Source organism: Heptranchias perlo, unplaced genomic scaffold (genome assembly GCF_035084215.1).
Source record: "Heptranchias perlo isolate sHepPer1 unplaced genomic scaffold, sHepPer1.hap1 HAP1_SCAFFOLD_615, whole genome shotgun sequence".
NCBI lineage: Eukaryota > Metazoa > Chordata > Chondrichthyes > Hexanchiformes > Hexanchidae > Heptranchias > Heptranchias perlo.
Genome location: NW_027139639.1, coordinates 47,501 through 52,500, shown reverse-complemented (window position 1 = coordinate 52,500; position 5,000 = coordinate 47,501). Strand labels below are relative to the sequence as shown.

Below are 5,000 nucleotides of genomic sequence, written 5' to 3'. Positions count from 1 at the left end.
CACCCCAGGGGGGGTGTATAGCGGGCGATGGCCGGTGTGGAGTGCGTTTTTTGGGGGTTGATTTTCACTTTGCCTCGCTGGTGGAATTTGTGGGAGGCAGGCAAGGGGATTGGTGTGGGCTGGTGGGCGGCAAGGGAGATGCTTGCTTCGGGGTGTTATCCTCACTTTGGTCCGCTGGTGAGAGTAGGCAGCGGCAGGCTGGCAGGCAGGCAAGTGTGATGTAGTGTGGGGTGCAGTGCAGTGCAGTGCAGTGCGGTGCTGCCCTGTCGTTTATGAAAGGTTGTAATGACACTGCTTTGCAGCTGACCATGTCCACTGATTTGTGATGCCCGTATGGAGGCTGATATCTCAGGAAGGCCGAGGCCGATTTCCTCCGGGGACGGCTCGTCGCGTGCGGCAGGACGAGGCGCAGCGGACGGTACCGAGCGCTCGGAGGTGCGGCGCTGCCCGCCGGAGGTACAGCGAAAGGCTGCAAACCGCTTTCCGCCTGCTAACTCGGCGGCCGTCAGACCGACCGACTCCGCTTTACCACCGGAGCTAGAGTCGGGCAAGGGGCACCGAAGGGTACCGGAAGGATCGCGTTCGCACGACGGGAAGTCGACTAGCGGGCCGCCGAAAGCGAGCCGGGGGCCCCCGGTTTTTCTGTCCCACCTGGAGACTGATATCTCAGGAAGGCCGAGGCCGATTTCCTCCGGGGACGGCTCGTCGCGTGCGGCAGGACGAGGCGCAGCGGACGGTACCGAGCGCTCGGAGGTGCGGCGCTGCCCGCCGGAGGTACAGCGAAAGTCTGCGAACCGCTTTCCGCCTCCTCTCACCGCACGGCTCTCCTTTTCACCCACTGGCGGATTTTCACCCTCCGACTGCTCGCTACCGTCCGCTGCGCCTGGTCCGGGCCCTGTCCATTGTCATGTTAATGGCAGGGCGGGGCAGGACTGCTTTCACCAGGAACCCGGTTTTCTGGGTCAGAGGTTCCAGGGGACCTGTTTTGTGCGGACTTCCCTGTGTCCGTCCCTCCATGCCTTCCCCCCAGGACTTCCTTCTGAACACCTTTGTCGTTTGAGCGAGGGCCAAAAGCCTGCCTGTGAAAGGGAAGGATCAGCCGGTCGGACCCCTGCTGGTCGCTGCTGCCAGTGCAGCAGGCGTGCGTGTGTCCTCGGCCTCGTGTCCAGGTCCCTCAGGGACTTGAGGCAGCTCTCCCCGGTGGTCTCGTGGTCAGGACCGGGCTTCGAATCCCGGTCGGGGGGGATGACTTTCTGCTGCAGATTAATTGGCACCTCTGAAAGAAAGTCTCCCCCCCTGAGCGTAAAGCTCCACCCTCACCACCACCACCGCCACCTTTTCCTCCCCTTGACAAACAGACAGACAGACAGACAGACAGACAGTCAGTCCAGTTCGGGAGCGCAGCTTTCATTTGGAAGCAGACCCTGCTTGTTTAAAGTCAACGACGCCAAGTTATTTTGCACTTTGAATTATATCGCTCCGTGCGAGCGGCACTCAGCCTTGGAGAAGAAAAAAATACCACTGAGCTGAGAAAGTTCTTTTTAAAAAGGTTTCCTTCCACAGCAGCTCTGAGTGAGAGAGAGAGAGAGAGATATCAGCTTTATTCTCAGTAATAATACACACACACACACACACACACACACACACACACACAGAGACACTGGGAAAGAGCTGATTTTCCTTTTGAATATCTCCCCACGGGGAGCTGCACCGTTCCCAGAAACACTGCAATACTGGGTCGATGCGTGGAGTGGACAGAGCAAGCCCCTATTCCATCTCCCTGTTCTAAAAATCAATTAAAAATAATAATAAATAATATGTGTGTGTGTGTGTGTGTGTGTGTGTGTGTGTCGGTGTCAGTATCAGTCAGTGAGTCAGTGTCTCTCTCTCTCTCTCTCTCTCTCTCACTCAGAGCTGCTGTGGAAGGAAACTTTTTTAAAAAGAACTTGCTTATTGAAAGAAAGATGTGCCTCAAGCTGCCGGGCCCTGTCCATTGTCATGTCAATGGCAGGACTGCTTTCACCAGGAACCCGGTTTTGTGGGTCAGAGGTTCCAGGGGACCTGTTTTGTGCGGACTTCCCTGTGTCCGTCCCTCCCTGCCTGCCTTCCCCCCAGCACTTCCTGCTGAACACCTTTGTCGTTTGAGCGAGGGCCAAAAGCCTGCCTGTGAAAGGGAAGGATCAGCCGGTCAGCCCCCTGTTGGTCGCTGCTGCCAGTGCAGCAGGCGTGCGTGTGTATTCGGCCTCGTGTCCAGGTCCCTCAGGGACTTGAGGCAACTCTCCCCGGTGGTCTCGTGGTCAGGACCGGGCTTCGAATCCCGGTCGGGGGGGATGGCTTTCTGCTGCAGATTAATTGGCACCTCTGAAAGAAAGTCTCCCCTCCTGAGCGTAAAGCTCCACCCTCACCACCACCGCCGCCTTTTCCACCCCTTGACAAACAGACAGACAGACAGACAGACAGACAGACAGTCAGTCCAGTTCGGGAGCGCAGCTTTCATTTGGAAGCAGACTCTGCTTGTTTAAAGTCAACGACGCCAAGTTATTTTGCACTTTGAATTATATCGCTACGTGCGAGCGGCACTCAGCCTTGGAGAAGAAAAAAATACCACTGAGCTGAGAAAGTTCTTTTTAAAACGGTTTCCTTCCACAGCAGCTCTGAGTGAGAGAGAGAGAGAGAGAGAGATATATCAGCTTTATTCTCAGTAATAATACACACACACACACACACACACACACACACACAGAGACACTGGGAAAGAGCTGTTTTTCCTTTTGAATATCTCCCCACAGGGAGCTGCACCGTTCCCAGAAACACTGCAATACTGGGTCGATGCGTGGAGTGGACAGAGCAAGCCCCTTTTCCATCTCCCTGTTCTAAAAATCAATTTAAAATAATAATAAATAATATGTGTGTGTGTGTGTGTGTGTGTCGGTGTCAGTATCAGTCAGTGAGTCAGTGTCTCTCTCTCTCTCTCCCTCACACTCAGAGCTGCTGTGGAAGGAAACTTTTTTAAAAAGAACTTGCATATTGAAAGAAAGATGTGTCTCAAGCTGCCGGGCCCTGTCCATTGTCATGTCAATGGCAGGACTGCTTTCACCAGGAACCCGTTTTTCTGGGTCAGAGGTTCCAGGGGACCTGTTTTGTGCGGACTTCCCTGTGTCCGTCCCTCCCTGCCTGCCTTCCCCCCAGGACTTCCTTCTGAACACCTTTGTCGTTTGAGCGAGGGCCAAAAGCCTGCCTGTGAAAGGGAAGGATCAGCCGGTCAGCCCCCTGCTGGTCGCTGCTGCCAGTGCAGCAGGCGTGCGTGTGTCCTCGGCCTCGTGTCCAGGTCCCTCAGGGACTTGAGGCAGCTCTCCCCGGTGGTCTCGTGGTCAGGACCGGGCTTCGAATCCCAGTCGGGGGGGGATGACTTTCTGCTGCAGATTAATTGGCATGAAGGAAAGTCTCCCCTCCTGAGCGTAAAGCTCCACCCTCACCACCACCACCGCCTTTTCCTCCCCTTGACAAACGGACAGACAGACAGTCAGACAGTCAGTCCAGTTCGGGAGCGCAGCTTTCATTAAGCAATGGCATTTGTGACAACTCATCGTCTGACAGGTTGATGATTTCCCCACACGCCTCCTGCCGAATAAAAGGCTCACCCTCCCGGACACTACCCCCAGAATCACCCACCCCGCCCCCCCGGGGTGAATATTAAGCCCGAGAACACCGACTATAACCAACCGCAGTGAAAAGTTGAAGTGGCAACTCATTAACCAGATTTATTTTGGGCAACTCATTAACCAGATTTTTTGTTCATTTGGTTTATGAGTTGCCAAGTGTAAATCTGGTTAATGAGTTGCCACTTCAACTTTTCACTGCGGTTGGTTACAGTCGGTGTTCTCGGGCTTAATATTCACCCCAGGGGGGGTGTATAGCGGGCGATGGCCGGTGTGGAGTGCGTTTTTTGGGGGTTGATTTTCACTTTGCCTCGCTGGTGGAATTTGTGGGAGGCAGGCAAGGGGATTGGTGTGGGCTGGTGGGCGGCAAGGGAGATGCTTGCTTCGGGGTGTTATCCTCACTTTGGTCCGCTGGTGAGAGTAGGCAGCGGCAGGCTGGCAGGCAGGCAAGTGTGATGTAGTGTGGGGTGCAGTGCAGTGCAGTGCAGTGCGGTGCTGCCCTGTCGTTTATGAAAGGTTGTAATGACACTGCTTTGCAGCTGACCATGTCCACTGATTTGTGATGCCCGTATGGAGGCTGATATCTCAGGAAGGCCGAGGCCGATTTCCTCCGGGGACGGCTCGTCGCGTGCGGCAGGACGAGGCGCAGCGGACGGTACCGAGCGCTCGGAGGTGCGGCGCTGCCCGCCGGAGGTACAGCGAAAGGCTGCAAACCGCTTTCCGCCTGCTAACTCGGCGGCCGTCAGACCGACCGACTCCGCTTTACCACCGGAGCTAGAGTCGGGCAAGGGGCACCGAAGGGTACCGGAAGGATCGCGTTCGCACGACGGGAAGTCGACTAGCGGGCCGCCGAAAGCGAGCCGGGGGCCCCCGGTTTTTCTGTCCCACCTGGAGACTGATATCTCAGGAAGGCCGAGGCCGATTTCCTCCGGGGACGGCTCGTCGCGTGCGGCAGGACGAGGCGCAGCGGACGGTACCGAGCGCTCGGAGGTGCGGCGCTGCCCGCCGGAGGTACAGCGAAAGTCTGCGAACCGCTTTCCGCCTCCTCTCACCGCACGGCTCTCCTTTTCACCCACTGGCGGATTTTCACCCTCCGACTGCTCGCTACCGTCCGCTGCGCCTGGTCCGGGCCCTGTCCATTGTCATGTTAATGGCAGGGCGGGGCAGGACTGCTTTCACCAGGAACCCGGTTTTCTGGGTCAGAGGTTCCAGGGGACCTGTTTTGTGCGGACTTCCCTGTGTCCGTCCCTCCATGCCTTCCCCCCAGGACTTCCTTCTGAACACCTTTGTCGTTTGAGCGAGGGCCAAAAGCCTGCCTGTGAAAGGGAAGGATCAGCCGGT

General features: G+C 56.6%; 2 pseudogenes; both read right to left on the bottom strand.

Moving 5' to 3' along the window:
* Positions 1-1,700: 1,700 nt before the first annotated feature.
* On the bottom strand, positions 1,701-1,817 carry LOC137317422 (U2 spliceosomal RNA; annotated as a pseudogene).
* A 971-nt stretch (positions 1,818-2,788) lies between these two features.
* On the bottom strand, positions 2,789-2,905 carry LOC137317387 (U2 spliceosomal RNA; annotated as a pseudogene).
* Positions 2,906-5,000: the final 2,095 nt, after the last annotated feature.